Raw genomic sequence first — 20,734 nt, forward strand, 5'->3', positions numbered from 1 at the left:
CTGCGTGGCTGACCCTGAAGGTTGCCTTTATTGAAATTGAGTGCACTTGTTCCCATCCTCTGGGTGGGGACTGGCTCTGTGTGGGGATGAAACAGGTGTGGGGGTTTTGTTCCAATCCCTTCAACTCAAAGAACAACTTCATGGCTGAGGTCAAGCTGAGAATAGATCCCTCCCCACTGGGCAGAGACCTGGCTGCCAGGACACTTTCTGTCGGGTATGATTAAAGCCTACCCCTGACAGCAGAGGCCCGGGGCTGTCCTTCGTCCACTTCGTGCCCCCCACGGTGTGCGCAGGCTAAATATCACACTTCGTCACTGCAGGGAATCCGAACCATGGGGACAGGTTATCTTTATTTCGTAGAGGGAAAAGCAGATTCTCAAAGGGATTAGTTCAGTTTTCCCAAGGACATATGGCCAGTGAGTGGTGAGTGGCGGACGGAGGTCCCCACGCTGGCTGACTGTGGAGTCCCTGTGTCTCAGGGACCTGCCATGCTACCACGTTGTCTAGGGCCTGCTGTACAGAGCCCGGGCTGCAGACCAGCAGCACTGGCATCTCCACGAACCCCTGGGCAATACAGACGCTCAGGTGCCACCTGGAATCAGAATCCTCATTTTACTAAGATTCCCAGGTGATCTGTATGCACAGGGACGTTTGGGAGGCACATCGATAGGGCATAATATGCAGTTGTGAAATAAAGTCCTACAGAGCGTGAAAGAACTTTCTAAAACATGTAGGATAGGTGAAGAAGGGCTGGTATGGGTCAGGTAGGCCATCTAGAAGACACCGACAGAAGGGATGGAAGACAACACGCCACGAACAGCAGAGCGGGGTTTCTCTGCAGTAAGTGTCAGACTGGATGGGTTCATCGAGGACCGAGTAGGACAAAGGACAAACGACATCCAGAGACACTGGATAAACAGAAGACACGTTTCAGAACACTCAGGATGAGGAAAAACCTGGTAAAACTTCCAGAGAGAAGAAACAGGTTTACTAGGGAATGAGAAGCAGGGATATATGTCACAAGAAGAACTGGAATCACCAAAAACGTCTGAGGGAAAAGACACTTGAAGCCAACATTTCGTACCCAGCGGATCCTTTATTCAAAGCCAAGAACAAGAGAAACTTATTTTCAAGCACAGTTGATTCAGTTAGATCCTTAGTGGCAGATCACAGGCTGTCCCTCGAGGTTAAGCAGAAAAGGGCTTCTTCTCAGCCGCAGGCCCCGGGCCAGGAAGGAGGCAGCCAGAGGAGGGGCTGGACCCACAGGCTGGGTGGAGCTGTGGAGAGGATCCTGGCGACACCCCCAGGGTCATCCCTCGCTCCGCCCACGCGCTGTCCTTGTTGCTGGCTCCCCCTCTGCTGTTAGGTTTCTCCTTCGGCCCTGGGGCCTAGGAGGCCAATGAAGTGCTCCAGCTCGCAGGAGGACTGGGTGGCTGCCAGGGGGTGAACCAAACGTCAGCTGGCCTTACAGGGTGAGAGACAATCTGTTCTAGCTGTACTTGGACGCCAAAAAGAGCTGTTCTATAGCATACCGGGCCCTCAAGGAGCTGGGGAAAGCCCGCTGAGTGCCAGTTTACTACAGGGTCGGGACTGTGCCACTTATCTATCAGTAGGCACAAGAGCAATCATTTTCTTAGCATGAAGGATAAGATTTTCTGAAGAACATTGCCTTAGATGAAAAAAAGTAGGAAACAGATATATGTATAGAAAACTCAGTGCTTAGAATATGAATCAAAATTCATAACCTCTGGATTTTGGTACTAACCTAAGAGGGATACTGGAAAATATCCAATAGACTCCTTAGCCTCCTTATTTCAGATTACCTTTTAAGCCTTAAGGATTTAATTCTTTGTAAATTGTATTTTCAATTTTTATAGATTTTTTTAAAAAATGAAAATGTTACTTAAGGAATATATGAGTAAAATACGTTCAGATACAAATACTCAAGCAATAACTTAATTTTAAAGGAAAAAGGAAAAATCAATCATAACCCACCATTCAATAAATTTATTCCTAGGTTTACTTTATGATCTTTCCTGATGATCATATATAGGTAGAGAGAAAGGGAGAGAAATTTAAAAATGTATTTGTGGATGCATTTTTCTATATTTACAAAATGAGATCACACTATACACATTGCATTTATAGCATGTACATGCATATATCTTTTTTCATCTCACTATATCATGACATCGTTCCATGTTAATATATACATGTAAATCATATTCCATCATATGAATGTATAAGGATGTATTTAAGGATGTATTGGTGGGTATTTGAAATATTTCTCACTAGGGGCTATTGTAAACAATAAGATTATTATGAATTGAATTATATGTCACTCCCACTCCTACACACACAGATTCATATGTTAAAGACTTAACCCCCAAAGTGACTATTTTGAAGGAGAGAGCTCTAAGGATATAACAGGTCATGAGGGTAAGGTTCTAATCCTGTAGGACTGCTGTCCTTAAGAGGAGGAAGTACAGAGATTTGTCTATTTCCATGTGTGCATAGAGGAAAGGACAATGCGAAGACACAGACAAACTGAGCATCTGCAAGCAAAGGAGAACAACCTAAGAAAGCACCAAATGGCGATCATCCTGACAAAAATTTCTGGTCTTCAGAACTGTGAGAAATCAATTTCTGTTGTTTAACCATCCAGCCTGTGGTGTTTTGTTTTAGTGGCCCTTGTGAACTAGGACCAGAGCCATCCTCATGGGTGTGAGGTAGTATCTCATTGTGGTCTTCATGAGCACTTACTTGCCTTTTTCTAATAATTAGGAATGTTAAATAAGCCTCTAAGGCACAAATTTTTAAGGCTTCTGATTTATACTGCCAATTGTTCTTCACAAATGTTTTACCAACTAAAACTCTTACCAAATGGTGGCTTATTTGCTCTCTCCAAAATCCACAGGTTATATTTATCATATACCTTTGAAAAAAACGCTGATCACATATAAGGAGAATGTTGCTGCAAGCCCCTCTGATTGCAGTATAAGGTCCTACATTTCTTCAGTATTATACATGGATTTAGCACGCTTGGCACTAAAAAGATATACTTATTGAATTGAAAGTTACATTTTTAACAGACAACGGACTTTTAAAAGATTATATGAGATTAAATATCGGATTTTATTCTTTTATATCTGCATTTTCTCTGCCTCTCCTAACTCCTGCTACCTCTAATTCCCATGGATTCCATGTGGTCTCCCATCTCCCTGTAGACTCCTTGATGATATCTGTTTACTTACTGAATTCCTACTTCATTTCATTTTCCTTCTATTGACATAGTCAATAAATACCAGTTATTCCTTTATAAGGAAGAAAGGAAAGGAGAGCAGAAAATGCCTCAAGTACATTTAAAAGAATACAAAGCCCTTAAAAAAAAAAGCCCTAAATTCCACATTTAGCAGGGCACCTGACTGGCTCAGTTGGTAGAGCATGGGGCTCTTGGTCTCGGGATTGTGAGTTTGAGCCCTATGTTGGATATCAAGATTACTTAAAATAAAAAATCTTTAAAAATGAATAAATAAATAAATTCCTCATTTAGAGATAAGGTTAAAATTATCAGCAATTAACTAGGATCAAGATCATACAGTGTTGGTGAGTTGTTTTCACCAAGCACATATTTCAGATCTTTTTCTCTTTAATTTGAGAAGGATTCAAACAAAAAAAAAATGTGTACCTGAAAGGAAAGAGTAGTATACTTCTCTGGAAGAAGAAATAGCAACATAAATTAGAGCAATTGCATAGCTGCAGATTAGCTTTTTCCAGCTTCACAATCAGGCCCTTGTTAGTGTCATTATTACTCAGGTCAAAAACAGAAAACAAAAGAGAGAAAGTCTTCTAGTCCTACCCACTGAGTATATCCATCCAAAAGCAGGGTAAAGGAAAGTTCAAGAAAAGGATCAAACCTGAATCTTCTAGAACACTGAAAGGTATTGATAGGATTAAAGAAGAAAGACTTAGGCAGGCCTGGCTAGAAACTATACTCAATTACAGAACTTCTCTAAACTTTAGTTTCTTGCAAAACAGAGCTAATAATATAGCTCACAAGGCTGACAGATGCTTCAGAGCTTAGTCTGTGCTTAGGATACAGCCTTGGATCAGTTAGTTATTGATGTATAACAAAGATATCCCAAATTCAGTGGCATGACAGCAGTGAGCTTCACTCTCATTCACATAGGTCTAGAGTTGACTAAGGTGATAACTGGAAGCTGCCAGTGTGTGGGGGAGCTGAGCACATGTCTGATGCGTGTCTCCCTTCTCCTGGCACCAGTGAGCTCCCCAGGGCATGTTCTTATGACCATGACAGAAGCAGAGCTGAGCATCTGCCTTCGGCTCAGGGGATGATCCTGGAGTCCTGGAATCAAGTCCACCTCAGGCTCCCCACAGGGAGCCTACTTCTCCCTTTGCCTGTGTCTCTCCTGAATAAATAAATAAAATCCTTTTTTTTTTATTTCTGCCCCTCCCCCTGCTAGTGTGTGCTCACTCCCTCTCTCTCTCAAATGAATAAAATATCTTAAAGAAAACTTAAAAAGAAAATTTCATTTGCATAATAAATAACATGATCGATCTACCTATAAAAGAGCAAAATATGATCGCATATAGATGCACTTCTTGTTACAGGATTTCCTCATGTACCTATAGCAGGAGACCAGTCTAGGAGGCATCATGGAACTATGAAAATTTGATTTACTTCAGATTGGTAGATCAGGTTTGTGGGAGAATTGACAGGCAGATGTTCTTGAGCTCATGGGCTCGAAGATTTCCCTTTAATATACACAACCTTATTCTTCCCATATCATCTCAGTCATTGTTCTTACCAGAAACTATACCTTAACTACAGGTCCCCTACTGACAAAGACATCTTTTGCTTTGTGAATCACATCTCTGTCATTTTGTTGATAAAATCATTCTGCTTTTACCATAGTGCAGAATCTCTTTTAACATATTGCCCATCCTAAATTTCTCCCTGATTTTAGTATAGTAAATTTTCCTCCTAATAGTACTGCCTAGCCCTTCCTCATTATGTATTACACGTGTCCTTCTAAAATTTTTCTCTCTTTTTATATGGAGCTAACATCTAAGTTTTCTACATTCTTCTTCCATGATTGGTATTACATTAAAATAAAAATATATGCCATTACCATTGCAAACTGTACTGAAATATAGCCCATTGCATGAATTGTCAGTTACTAGTTTATGTCACAGTTCACAGTTGATGTCACTCACATTTTTTACTGACAAAATTTTCCCACAAGAGGTCTCTGAGAAATCAAGATGAAAAAACTGGAAAAATATTTTAGATATTGTGTCAGGGGAGCATTAGAAGGGATCAAAGAGTCTAGGCTTATTTGATATAACAGTTTGAACATGCAAAACACCAAATTCAAAAACTGACATGTCAGTATTTGGGGGAGTGTAGAAGAAAGAGGCCAAGAAAGCAATCTAGAAGAAAACTTTGTTTATAACGGACAAGGTAGACCCAGGTGAGTCAGGACAACTAAGTGAAGCTTAATTTATCAACATTGACAGTGGCTATAAGAAGACAATTTAGGTTTAAAAAAAAGATGACTTATAGGTGCTTTATGTGGTTATGCACAGTTGCTTACAGTACTGGTTTATTTTACCTAATAGTCAAGTTTTATGAAATATCATTAAAATGAAGATGTTTGAACTAAAAAAGATTTCACTGTGCAAAACATTTATGGAGTGTCAAGACACAATTATTTATAGTGAGATATATTTAAGTATATTACTGGAAACAATATCATTATTGGATTATTGGCTGCTATATGGGGAGATTCAGAATGAGTTGAAGCTGTTGGCAATGTTAAATGAGATTTCCTATTTTTCTTATTTTAATAACACCAGTAGGGCTCGTTTCTTATCTCGGGGGCTGGCAACAAATAGTTGATAGAAAAGAAGACTGCCACCAGGCTGCTCGGGTCCTAAAGTGCTGCTGCAGATGGTCTGAAGCATTTTAGGACCATCTCTTTATTCAGACCAAATCCTCTTTATTATGTTGTGTGCTCTGTCATAAATGCTAACACTGAATTTCTTTTTGTTTGCTGACAACATGCCAGCTAAGCACTGTGCAGTGTTCCAGGGAAAACATATTTTCTTTGAAGTATTTGCTTTATGATTTTTCAAAGGTTTGCCTTGTTGCTAGCTACCTCTTCTGTATCTCAAGTGTGTGTGTGTGTGTGTGTGTGTGGCCCAAAATTGAAGAATTAAACAAAAAAAAACCTACAACAAAATCCTGATCACTATTTGGGCACTAACTGGGTTTCACACATTCAACTATCCTCGTAGGTAATGAACTAAGAATTTATTTATTTATGAGAGAGAGAGAGAGACAGAGACAGAGAAAGAGCGCTTGCACATATAAGTGCGCACACCCAGGAGCTGGGGGAGGGGCAGAGGGGGAGGCAGAGGGACAAGAGGATTCCGCATGGAGTGTGAAGACTGACTTTGGGCTAGATCTCAGAACCCTGAGATCACGACTGGACTCAAAATCAAGAGTGGGATGCTTAACCTACTGAGCAACCCAGGCACCCCAGTAATGAACAATTTATGAAACATTGTCATGACACTTTCATCATTCCTTGAAGATGTCCAAGCTGTTTATGTGTGGGCAAGTAGAGGCTCTCAGTTATTGACTACATTAAGCAAGAGACAAAATGGCATGGGGATTTTTTTTGGACATACAGGATTTCAACATCTCAGGATTTCAACATCTCAGTTTATATGTGAGCCTGACAAATATAAAGGAATATTCTGAGTAAAATGTGTAATTATTGCAAAAAATCCTGAGAACCCTGCCATCATTCACTGTGGTTAGCCCCATAAAGTCTATTACCCTGTATTTTGTTTTACATAGCTTATATCCCAAATTATAAGGTAACTGCACGTGATATTCTTTGACTAAATAATTACCATAACCATTAGTAGAGGCATTTACATGCCCTAAGTGGCTCCATCTTTCACACAGTTCTTCTTCATTAAGTGTTTTGATGATGATGCTACTGACTGTATCTTTTTGTTGAGGGTAAGTGGAAATTTGACAGTTTTCTCTTTCAGCAGTCCTTAGAGCCCTAGGGATTTGATTTTTTTTTCTACTATGTTGAAGACAAGTTTTTAGTTCTAAATTCTGTGATTCGCATGTAAAATTCTTCCCATCTCTGTCCCTTGTGAATTTTCCATTTGGTGTGAAATGAGAAAGCTGAAGTAAATGCTACTAGTAGAATGGTAGTTTAAAATAATCGTTGCTTTGGGCTACACTGTAAACTCCTCTTAAAGTCCTCTCTGTCCTCACTACAATGTCCTCCTGATGCACCTGCAGTGCTCCTGGGTTTTTCTCCCAGGGTCATGGCTACAGCCTCTTCCCCGTTTTTCTCCCTCAGTTTTGCTCTAACGTATTCAATTTTCTTTTCAAATGCCACTTCCTCAGAGAAGAATGCTCTGGTCTCCCCATGGAAAACAACACCTCATCACTCTCTCTGTTCTATTATCTGGCTTTGTTTCCCCTTGAAACATGTATCTGTCATTACTTGAAAATATGTTTATTGACTCTTTCCCCTTTACTATGTAGATTGCAGTGGTTCATAGATTTGTTCCCTGCTGTACTTGGATACCTAGGAAAGTCCCTGGCCTACAGTGGATCCTTACACAGCATTCCTAATAGAGGAATAAATATTGGTACTGAAAGAGGACTTCAACTACCCCCATTTTGGCCTCCATCTGCACTTTCTTTTTTTTTCTTTTTTCTTTTTTAAGATTTGAGAGAGAGTGGAGCAAGAGGAAGAGCATGAGTGTGTGTGGAGGGGGTGTCAGAACAAGAGGGAGAAGTAGGCCCCCAACTGAACAGGAAGCCCCACCCGAGGATTAATCCCAGGATTCCAGATCAACCCGGATGGAAGGCAGTCGCTTAACCCACTGAGTTGCCCAGACAACCCCCCCCCCACCCCTGCACTTTCTGATTAAATTCTTTTCAGCTTATGTTTTAACTCAGGCAAAAGACCCTGCAGGCAAAGCATCCCTTTTTTGGGAATCAAAACTACTCCCTCAAGCAATAGGGACTGGCCTAATACCAATAAGACCCCATGGGATTGACTTTAACACAATGATCAGCCTGACCTTTACTGCCCACCTGCTCTTACCCACTGACCTTTGTCCCACATCTTCTTTATACAAAGCAGAGAAGTACTTTCTGCACTTCAGACACTTTTTGAGACGTTAGTCAGCTGTCTTTCCAATATTGACCTCACTGAAATAATTTTCTTTCTTGTTTCACCACCACTTGTCTCTCTGGCTTTGAATTTTGTCAAGGCCAATGACTAATCCTCCGCTGTTTGGAACCCTCAGAGCCAGGTGCTCTTGCACCCTTGGGCCTCATTGACAGTAGGTCTTAATGGCTTACCACACTTGTATTTTAATGAAAATTCTAAAATACACTGTGCACATACAATAGGTCACACACACAACAAAACTAGGTTCTGCTCAAAATGTTAGCCTAAGAGGTAAACTCAACTCCTTCCACAAATACACCAAAGCTACACTACATTTGGAACAAATGCCTCTGAAAAAAAAAAAAAAGACAAAACAAAACAAAACCCCAAACGCTAATGACTCCTAAGCACCGGGCAAATGGAGGTCTACACTGACCTCCCTCCAACATACAGAGGTAGGAGACACTAGGACACCATCAGCCTGGCAGTTGACCTCACCCCTCGCGCAGTGATAGGGCGGGAACTCGAAAGTCAGAGCTTCTCCCAGAGGAGCCAAGGGTTCAAACCCCACAGGGGGAACCCCCAGCTTTAAGACCACAACCTGGGAGAGGAATCTTGAAAACCATCTAGCTCTGAAAACCGATGGCGCTCATGTCCCCAAGATCCACTTGCCTACAGAGACCGGAGAAGTAACTCTTCGAGGGCTCGTGTCCCCCGACCCCGCCTGTGCAGGTCCCCGGGCAGGGGCCGCCAGTCTAGGGGTGCCGCATGCCGCGTGCGAAGGTTGGCCTGCGGGGTAGGCATCTCCCTGAACACGCACGAGGCCCTCTGCTGGGATGGAGATGGGGGGGGGGGGCTCCCCTTGGGCTCTTGCTACAGCTGAAGGATGCTCTCTCTATATATATATATTTTTATTTTTTTTTTAACTCCAGGCTTTTTATTTTCTTTCTTTCCTTTTTTCCTTTCTTTTCTGTTTCCTGGCAGATACCATCTCTGTGCCCTCTCTCTCTGTCTTGCTTTAGCTGGCAGATGCCATTTTGTTGTTGTTTCTTCTTTGAACTCTGGGTTTTTCTTTCTGCCCCCCCCCCCACTCCCCCACTCCCCTATAAATGTTCCTTTCCCAGCAGGTGCCAGCTCTGCGCCCTCCGTCTGCCTTACTCGGGCCTGGGTGGCATCTCTGTGCCCTCCTCCCTCCGCTCTTCTCCCGAGCGCCACTGTCCCTGGGGGGCAGCGAGTAGGCTCAGGTGCCACGGTTTTTGGGGCTTCTGTGAGGGGCGACCTCTGCATCACCCCGCTCCCGTGGTCAGTGGGGCTTATGCTCCGGCATCCTACAGGATTCTAACCAACAGGGAAAGGGTCTTAAACGGGCTACCACCCGCAGGGCTCAGCAACAGGCGACAGACCCAGCAGGTCAGCCTTTCTGTGAAAGAGGCCTATTAGCTCTTCATCATTTCAGCTGCAGCTTGAGGGCGAGGCTTCTCATGAAATACATATGTAAGGGCCACCTGCAGCCCTTTCCAGAGACCTTGGAGGGTGGGTGCTATCTCCATGCTGTCTTGCTGCTGCACTCCAGCCTGCCAGGATTTCCCAGAGTGCAGCTTTTATGCATGTCTGGTGTGCTGGTCTTTGCTGCTGCCACCCCAGGAATATCCTTGGTGACCTGGGCCTAGTGGCCAGGGGGGACTCGGCATTCCCCGATCTCACAGGACTGTAGTAACCAGAGAGAGTTCGTGGTAGGTTGCTGCTTCCAGGGCATTGTAAGGACAGCAGACTGAGACTCACCCTTAGTCTTTCCGTGAGGGAGGCCTATTGGTTGTCCTGGAGCTTTAGCAGGACAATAGCCTTGGCATATCTAGGGGACTATGAATGTACTTTGTGGGAATGTAGGCTGGCGCATGCCATCTTTGTGTTCTCTCTCTACGTCACTACAGCTCACTGGTATCTCCCAGACAGGAGCTTATAATTTACATAGTGTTCTGCTAAGTATATGGCCCCTTCATCTTATGTTGTTCACCAGCCTCATTGTCTTAATGAATGCAGTGATCATACCTGCTTTTCTTTCTACAATTTAAATCTCTTCATGATTTAAAATATTTATTGGAATAATTTTTGTAGAACTATTGCCAATTTGCTGAATCTCTATGTAGGGGAGGAAAAGGTTTCTTTTTCCTCTACCCTCTTGAGGTTCTCCAGGTAGGACCCTGCAAATTAGATTGACAGAAGATGAACAAGAGAAAGACAAATAGAAAATTGTGCATTGCACATATACATGGGAGTTCTCAATGATGAATAACTCAAAGGAGTGGTTAGAACTTGGACTTATGCAGTCTCTTAATAGAACAATAAAGTTTTAGATAAGTGACAGGACAAAGGAAAGAGACTGAGTTTCGAGGCTGGGGATTGTGGGAAGGTAAATGTGTGGGGGAACTAATGGGCAATAAAGCCTGGTAAGTAAAGTTTGAGATGTTGATTCCTGTAGTGCATCTCTGGGCTGATAAGGGTCTAGAGTTGTCACTGGTGACTAAATTGTGTCCTTCCTGGTAGAAAAGGGAGGAGGAACAACTTGACAAATTTATGTCCTACTCTTAAGCAAATGGGGAAGGGCCAAGAGCTTTATGTGTATGTGTTTTTCTCAATTGCATTCAGGCTAAAATTTTCTTTGTGCTAATGTGGCATATTTTGTTACCCATTGCCTATTATCTCAATTCACTATTTTTATGAAGCTCCAAAACCCTTTGTTATAAGATGAATACTTCCTCATCTTCAACAAACTTTTCCATTTATATGTCTCTTTATGTTTCATAACTAGATCTGTGAAATTTCCCACACAAAAAAAAATCCACTTAAATTATAATCTAGTTTATTTAGTACCCTTTATTGATAATCCAAAAATAATACTTCAGTGAAGGGCTATGTCAAATTTCAGGAAAAATTATTGTCTTTGTTACTTATATAAATTTACTCTTTATTTTCTAGTTACAATTTATTGAAGTTTTTAACATCTAGCTGAGCTTAGAATTTCTAGCTCCTTTTTTCTTTTTCTTTAAAAGAAATCCTGTCCTAATAGGATGTTTCTGTAACTTGAATCTATCTGAGTGTAAAAAATTACTCAGAACAATATAAACATAAGCACTTTCCATTAAGAATTTCACTCAAAAGTGTTTTTCATTTAATAAAAGCTAGTGAAGAAAAGAGATACCACAAGAAAGAAAGCAAATAACTCTTTATTCTTTCTTATTCCCACAAATGATTTCATTATTTATTTAATTACATAATGTCTTTCTCCATCTTTGAAGTATTATACTTGAGGATAAAAGTGTTATTTTTATCTATTTTTAACATTTTTCTTTACGTAAATAAGCTTTATGGCTAAAACTCATGACCCTGAGGTCAAGAATCCCATGCTCCACCAGCTGAGCCAGTCAAGAGCCCCAAGGATAGAGGTTTTATGATACTATTCTTTGTAGTTATCTTGCCAAAATAAAAAGTTTTATGAGATATAATGTGATTGTATTTGTATTCAGTCCTGATATTTGCTCTTTCTCTCCTGTACTCCATTAGAATGTGAGTCAAATCATGATTTCCACTTAGATCCAAAGTAATACAAATTGAGTTACTTGAAACACGGCCTTGCTTTGTGAGTATGTTTTAATTTTGGAACTCAGGCTGACAGAATGTTTTTTGGTCATTTATCTGGACATAATTCTGAGTACAAAGTTAACATCCATGGAAGTTAGACATACCTCATCTCAACTTCAGTGCTCTAAATTAAATACTTTTATGTTAATCAACCTTTAGGTAAATATTTAACTGTAAAATCAATTCCCAGTTTTTTCTTTGTTCATCAAATAAAGCAAAGGCAACATTAATGTGAGTTCATGAGTGCTCATTTACATTTTATTTTCCTTCCTATTTTCAACTCATGGCCTGCTTTGGCCCTCAGTTATCCTGCTTTGTCCAACAAAAATCAACGGGGCTGTTTTCCACAATTCAATTTGCCTTTGGGATGTCAGCCAATGCTTTTCTGAGAAAAGTGACCTGATGACAGTTCTACTGGCCTTGTTTTATTTTTGAAACAGAAAAATAGCTAGTTTCCATCTTTCTTTAATTTTTCTTTTCACAGGTGAGAATGCTAAATGACAGCTGTGTGGACCAAGTTCAGTTTTTCACATCAAGAGAACTGACTAATGGGGCATGTGATAAAAGTGTTGCTACCATTTGAGAATCACAATAGTTTCACTCCTCCAAAAGACATCAAAAGAAGCATGAAACTTGAAAACTAGAAACCAAAGGATCCTTCGTCATTTTGTTTAACAGGTACATTAACCCCAAATTCTTAATTATTTTTTTAACAACTGGGCTCAGAAAGAAAAGCATCCATCAGAGTCCAAAAGGCAAGAGTCAGAGTTTATAAACAACTGTGGCCAAAATCTAAAGTACTTACCAATTTGAGGTTTGTGACAGACCTGCTGGTCCCTTGTTTCATACCCTCATAATAATCACTATTATGATTGTTCTCAATATACAGTTTCCGTGATGACTAGTAATAATAAAAAGGAATAATTTCTTTTTAAAAAATATAGAAGTGGGATCCCTGGGTGGCGCAACGGTTTGGCGCCTGCCTTTGGCCCAGGGCGCGATCCTGGAGACCCGGGATCGAATCCCACATCAGGCTCCCGGTGCATGGAGCCTGCTTCTTCCTCAGCCTGTGTCTCTGCCTCTCTCTCTCTCTCTCTGTGACTATCATAAATAAATTTAAAAAAAAAAATTAAAAAAAAAAAGAAAAAAATTTTAAAAAAAAGAAATAAAAAATATAGAAGTAACATTTTACTTAATTTTTTAATTAATTAATTAATTAATTATTTTTTTAAGTACCCATACCCAACATGGGGCTTTTTTTTTAAGATTTTATTTATTTATTCATGAGGGACACACAGAGAGAGATGCAGAGATGCAGAGACATAGGCAAAGGGAGAAGCAGGCTCCATGCAGAAAGCCCGATGTGGGACTCAATCCCGGAATCCCAGAATTCTAGGGTCAAGCCCTGAGCCAAAGGCAGATGCTCAACCTCTGAGCCACCCAGCCATCCCCAACATGGGGCTTGACTTCATAATCCTGAGATCAAGAGTTGGCTCACTCCACTGACTGAGCCAGCTAGGCGCCCCCCCAAAGTAATAACTTTTTATATCTACCTTTACAGGTCCATTTTAATGCACTCTTCAGTACATACTTTCATTTAATTCTCACATCAAACCTATGCAGTAGATATCCCATTTTACTGATGAATGGACTGAGTCTTGGAAGAGTTCAGAAACTTGACCTCTGATCACATAGCTAGTAAATGGCCAAGCTAATATTTGAACTAGGGTCAATCTGATTTCAGAGTCTTATCTTAACATTTACATATTCTTATATATCTATACTATTTCTAATATAATGTCTATATTATTTTAAAGAAGAGTTGCCTGAAACTTGAAATCAGTAGCATCAGTTTAGAGTTTTCTTTGATTTGATAATTTATTTTTAGCTTCATTTGTTCATTTTGATTGTACTGCCTAAATGTCAGTATTTGAGGAATCAAAATAATTATCTAAAGGGGATGCATGGGTTGAATGTGTAAGTGGGAAATTCTATTTGTTCTTCATGGAGATCTTGGCAGACATTTTAAGGAAAAATAATCTGATAATCTCCATGACAAAGGCAAGGTGTATCATTTAACTTATAGAGTGATAGTACCCATTCTTATACATGAAGTCCTATGTTAGCATTTGAAATGTGCTTCAGTGAGGCATATAAGGCTCCTTTGTCCACTGCCCAGAGATACCATATGGAATGATTAGAAGAGCATGGATCATTTTGTGTCCATCTACAAAAATCTCAATTGTCATTCTCAGAGATTCCAAATTATCCTCTTGAAAGTATATACCAGTTTTCTCTTTCTAGTAAGATGTAGAACAATTCCCTAAACAATCACAATCAATCAATCAATCAATCAATATCGTATTTTTACTATTTGTTTTAGAGTTGTGAACAAATGTCTATGCTTTAGGGGATGCCTGGGTGACTCAGCTGAGTGTCCAGCTTTTGATTTTGGCTCAGATCATGATCTCAAGCCCCTTGTAAGGCTCTGTGCAGGGCATGGAATCTGCTTAAGATTCTCTCTCTCTCTCTCTGCCCCAGCCCTGCATGCATTCTCTCTCCTTCTCAAAAACAAAAACAAATGTCTGTAGTTTTAGGGAAGTAACCTAAAAAGACTGAGATTCACAGAAATCACTGTTTCAATTATACAGAAGTTCTCTGACATACATACACTTGGGAGCAAGAACCTCTCTTCCCTAAGACCTTCCTTTGAAGTTTTCTGTGCTCTATCACTAAACATTGCAACCATACCACCTATTTGCTTCCTGAACTCTGGGCTTCTGGGCTTCAAAATTTCTTAAGTGATATATACATAGTCTTTGCATTAGCACCAGCATCACCTGAGGTATTTTATAAAAACATATATACTTGGGTTTCTCTCCTGAACTACAGAATAGAATCTCTTTGCATGATGGAGGTACTTAAATTAGCGTTCAGATGTTTCTAATGCAGACTAGAGTTCCCAAATCAGCTATATTGCATTGAAGGTCTTGAAATTGCAGACAAATTGTATCATGCGCCTGAGATTTTTATGTGATCAAGGTATTGTGGGAAGAGAGAAAATATTCAGACCAATGAAGAAAATAGAAAAATTTCAGCACTGAGCCTTCTCTAAATCTCACTTTCTCAAGTTTATAATAAAGAAACTTATGAAGGATGTTTGGGTGTTATATGTGTGATGTACATAAAGCATGGAGTATTACCCATAGTAAGTGTTAATAAGTTGTTCCTTTGTGATATTCATTCATTCATTCATTCAACTAATTTTTTAAGTAAACTGTATGTCCAACATAGGGCTTGAACTCATGACTCTGAGATCAAGAGTTGCATAGTCTACCAACTTAGCTAGGCAGGCACCCTGTGATTTTTAAGTGCCTGTAATAGTCAAGCCCTATGTTAAGTACAAAGATGACAAAGATGAGCTAAAGCAGACAGGGCTTCCTCTTACAGGGACAGATAATACTCAAGTAAATACAAAAATGAATATAAAATAACAACTAAGACAAACACTAGAAAGAGGAGAGAGATGATGTTAAGGGAATATGCATAAGAAGGAATTTAATCTCAGCAGAGAAAATAAACAGTGTGTTTCCCAGAAAAATCCAAAAGAAAAGCAGAAGGCTTAGAGAGTTGGAGTATTATAGGCAAAAATATCAATGTGTGCTTTACAGCCCTGCCTGTAGTTACTCTACATTCCTGTGCTCAGTGAGTTTGCCTCTTAAGTCTTTAGACTTGTTACTCTATTATAGATGAGAAAACTGAGGCTTAGAAGAGTTAATATGGGCAAAGTTACATGTGTTCTAGCAGATAATGAATTTATAATTATAAATAATAGAAATAATAATAGAAATAATAGAACCAATAATTAGAAATTGGTTCTGTTTGGAGCTTATGGTATTTCTTTTTCATGTAAATATGAGTGTATTTCAAAGGGCAAATGACACATCTTCTCAAGCTTTGCTTACAGAGGTGTTATAAATGCAGCATTAAATCTATACAGTTGAGAGCATGGAGCAAAAAGAAATGAAAATATAAATATGCTTTCTGAATAACAATTTTGCTATGAGTTGAGAAAAACTGGTATGAACCCCATTGTGGTAGGAATGGCAAAGAGGAAGCATTTGAAATGTCTATTATTTTCCAAAAGAGTAAATCATAATCAATCCTGTATCTCTCGAGAAATTGTAGATGTTAGTGCCACTACTTACTACTAAAGGCTTAAAAGATGAAGATTGATGATTCTTATCACATCCCCAGTTAGATTAATGCAGAAGGCAGATGTATCTTGGAGAATGATGGTAGATTATTATAAACTTAATCAGGTAGTGAATTTAATTATAGTTTCTTTTCTTGATGAGGTCTCCTAAGTCGAGAAAATCATTACAGCCCATTGAATCTGTTATGCAGCCATTAAACTGGTGAATAGTTTTTATCTGTGTCCAGTAAGTAAAAGGTATCAGAATCAGTTTGTTCTTACCTGGCAGGGAAAATAGTACACTCTTACTGTTTTGCCCCAGGGTCTGATCAATTGTCCAGCTTTATGCTACAAATTTGTCTAAACGAAACGTGGTTGTATCACTGTCCTACTGAATGTCATGCTGGTTCACCACATTTCTCACATCCTGATGATATGAGGAGAAAGGGAAGTAAAGAAACCCTGGAAGCCTTGGCAAGACATCTTACCAGGAAAGAAGGATAGAAATCTGGACAATATAGCATCCTGTCACCTCTGAAAAATATCAGGATTTTTTTCCTTCAAAGTGAAAAACAGTTATTCAATGAGCCCATTGAATAACTAAGAAAGAGGTATAAATCTTTGGATTTGTGTGTGTGTGTGTGTGTGTGTGTGTGTGTGTATGCTTTAGAGGTAATGCTTTTTACATCTGCATATGTTATGTGAACCTGAAGGTTTTCAGAACAAGAGAAGAGCCCTCAAACTGGTCCATTAGTCATGCCACTCTAATGAAGTAGCTGATATTGTGATGAAGAAATTGCCTGTGGCAGATTGGGAAGTTGAGTGAAAACAAGTCAAGCTCTAAGACAAATATCTATTATGGGGAAGAAGCAAAATAATTCCCTTTGTTTAAGTAACTGTGGTCACATTAAGAAGTAGCTCTTATCTGCAACTAACTCAGTAGATATCATAGGACCAAGAGAGGGAGTGACCTGCGTTGCCTCTCATAAAATGGTGCTATCATATCTGCCTAGCCATTAAGTTGTGGGTACCCAGCAGCACCCTATCATCAAATTGAATATCAAACCAGCAGATCCTGAAGGCACAAAAAAGTTACCTAAGTATACCTACTTAGTCAAACTCTCAGCGTCCTACTCCTCCTTACTGCTACACCTTTGTGAACCTACATTCATGGCCACCTGGGGAGTTAATTATGATACTGAGGAAAAGATTCAAATCTTAATTACAGATGGTGCTGCACGATAATAGTGTTCCTGAAGGACAGTAGGAAAGAAAGTTCTCTAGGTGGGATTAATTCCAAGGACATCATACTATCCTCTTAGTCTGGCAGAAGAAAAGCTTGAGATAAAGAATTGTATGACTCGTGTGTTATGACAAAGATTGGCTGAATGACCAGGGTCTTAGAAACAGAAAAATTCAAGGGTTGGAGACAAGAAGGTGTAAGGGAAGGTAAATAGTTTTTGGGTTTTCTAATATCACCCATTTGGGTCTTATGTGAATTCTTATCAAAAGTGCCCTATTGCAAAGGACAAGCTGACCATTCAATGGATGTTAATCTCATTCTCTTGCCTCTCCAATTCTTCTTTATTAAATTAGCTCATTCAACCAATCAACAAATATTTACCAAATCCCTGTATATTCTGAGTACTGTTTGAGGAAGTGGAATATAGCAGTAACAAAACAAAAAATGCCCACTGTCTTATGGAACTTATAAACTTCTAGTGGAGAAAAGAGATATCAAATAAAAATACACATACTATTTTCAGGGGGTAGTAAATGCTAAGAAGAAAAAAAAAGTATCAGTAGGTAGAGAGTAATAAGGTGATATTCTAGATACTATTTAGGGAATTTCACGCTAGTAAGTGGTAAATATGTTACAGAGAATTTGGAATAGTGGGAATATACTTGGTTTGTTCTGAAAATAGCAAGGAGGTCAGTTTGACAGCAAGTAAGCAAGGGGTAAAGAGAGGAAGGAGGAGCCTAATCATGTAGAGTCTTATAAAGCTCAATAAAAACTTCAAAGTTTAATTCTGAGATGGGAAGATACTAGAGGATTTCAATTAGAAGATTGACATGATAGAACTTAGGTTTTAAAAGGATCATTTGGAATGCTGTGTGGGAAATAGACTGAAGGAGGTGAGAGAGAGAGAAGGAGCCAGGTTAGGAAACTCCTTAGCAGTTCAGGAAAAGAAATAATGGAGTAGGGCACCTGGGGGGCTCAGATAAGTGTCTGCCTTCTGGTCAGGTCATAATCCAAGGGTCCTGGGGTCAAGCCCCACGTTGGGTTCACTGCTCAGTAGGGACCCTGCTTCTCTCTCTCCCTTCGTCACTCCCCCTGCTTGTGCTCTCTCACTCTATTTCTGTCAAACAAATAAGTAAACAAATAAATTAATTAATCTTTTTTTTAAAGAAATAATGGATTAAACTAGAGAGGTTGTGGGCAAGGTAGTAAGAAGTGGTTGGATTCTGAATATACTTTGGAGATAGAGCTGACAGGATTTGCTAATAGCTTGGATATGGGTATGAGAAAAACAGAGGTGTCCAGGATGGTTCCAAAGCTTTTGGTCTGAACAACAGAAGGACAAAGTTGACATTTACTAAGTTAAGGAGGACTTTGTGAGAAATATACTATGGGATAGGAAGAAATAATTTTTGGATGTATTACTTTTGAGATTCCTATTAAATGACTACGAAGATATTGAGTAGGTAGTTGTATGGTATGGAATTTGGGGAGGTCTGAACTGATGATATAAATTTGGAAATTCCTGGCTTACAGAGGAAAGTTAAAGCTAAGAGAGTAAATGATATCACCTCTAAAGGGAGTGTAGACAGGCAAGTGATATCTCTGATAGAGCCCCGGGGATGGGAGATGAAAAGGATCTAACAAAGAGGAGAAGTAAAATAGGAAGAAAATGGAGAAAATGAGGTTCTAGAGGCCAAAATAAGCCAAGTTTCAAGGAAAAGAATTGGAGAGTGTTGAGAAGGATGCAGTTTAATTACTGACAATTGGATTTGTTCAAATTGAGGCTTTTAATTGTCTTAAAAAGAACTTGTGAACAAGGCACATGGGTCGCTCAGTCCGTTGAGTGTCTGAATCTTAATTTCGGCTCAGGTCATGAATCAGGATCATGAGATCAAACCGCTAGTCAAGCCCTGCCTCTGACTCTACACTCAGCAGAGAGTCTTCTTGAGATTTTCTCCCTCCCTCCCTCCCTCTGCCCCTCTCCCATCTCAAATAAATTAATAAATCTTTTTAAAGAAGCTATTTAAATCTGGTGGTGGGTATGAGTGCCAGATTGAGTCAGGTTCAAGAGTGAATTGGAGATGAGAAAGCAAAAATAACTAACATTGAAAGCTCCTTTGAAGAGAATAAATAGATTAATGAAGAAATTGATTGTGATGTCAGGGATGGGGGACTAAGCATGAGCCCAACAACATGTATTTTTCTTCCTAGAAATAGGAACCTGGCTACCTATAACTATTTAGTGACGATCTGTGGTTGGAGGGCCCAGCACTAAGCCTCTGATTTGGTACTAACCCTGAAGAGACATGTCATCCCACTAATCACAAAGTCAAAATCATTTTTCTCTTAGGTGTATTTTGGTTAAAAATTCCAATTTAAAGCATCATAGATGGTCTACATCCATTAGAAACAACACATTTTCTATTGCTTAAGAGATAAGGGAGATAATTCTTTTTAAAATTACAACTTAGGAATAAATGAGACTTTCCAAATAGAAATTCATTTTTTTTTAAAGATTTTATTTATTTACTCATGAGAGACATACAGAGAGACAGAGAGAGAGGCAGAGACACAGGCAGAGGGAGAAGAAGGCTCCATGCAGGAAGCCCCATGCAGGACTCGATCCCGGGACTCAAGGATCAGGCCCTGGGCCGAAGGCGGTGCCAAACCACTGAGCCACCCGGGCTGCCCAGAAATTCATGTTCTAATGGAGAATGAAACAGAGTCTTCTGAAATGTCACCAACTCCAAATTTTACAACTAAAAGCAAACTCCACTTTTGTGACAAAGAATATCTAACTTGAAATTTGAAAGTCATCACCTACAATTTTTCTTCTCTCTTTCTCTTTTTTTAATGTTAGTAAACTTTTACTGCATTCTCACCAACACCAAATAGAACAACAATCAGGATCAATGTCTCTGTCAATCAAGTATGTGGAATAAATTGCTTTCTTAATTTCTTTTTATTCAAATAGAATGAACATACAGTGTCATATTAATTTCAGGTATGTAATATAATTAAACAATTCTATATATTAGCTCACCTACATTTTTTTCTTTAAGTAAGATAAGATATGAACCTGTAAGTCAGCAAACATTAGACATTTTTTCATTAGCCTTGTCTGTAACACTTTGAGTGAAGAAAATGTTGCATCTTTTCAGTTTTGGCTGAAAGGATTAGAACAGAGAGAACTCGGTAAATGTATCCCACCATGGCATGGTAGTACCTTTCATTTTTCCTTCTAATTTTACTGCTTCTTTTTAAAAAAATATATTTTATTTATTTATTCATGAGAGACACAGAGAGAGCACAGAGAGAGGCAGAGATATAGGCAGAGTCAAAAGCAGGCTCCCTTCAGGGACTCAATCCCAGGACCCTGGGATTATGACCTGAGCCAAAGGCAGATGCTCAACCACTGAG

General features: G+C 39.5%; 1 pseudogene; it reads left to right on the forward strand.

The window, feature by feature from the left end:
* Nucleotides 1-755: 755 nt before the first annotated feature.
* Nucleotides 756-20,734, forward strand: part of LOC121475049 — an 81,588-nt pseudogene continuing 61,609 nt past the window's right edge.

The sequence above is a fragment of the Vulpes lagopus genome, chromosome 13 (assembly GCF_018345385.1).
Source record: "Vulpes lagopus strain Blue_001 chromosome 13, ASM1834538v1, whole genome shotgun sequence".
In the NCBI taxonomy this organism is placed as follows: domain Eukaryota; kingdom Metazoa; phylum Chordata; class Mammalia; order Carnivora; family Canidae; genus Vulpes; species Vulpes lagopus.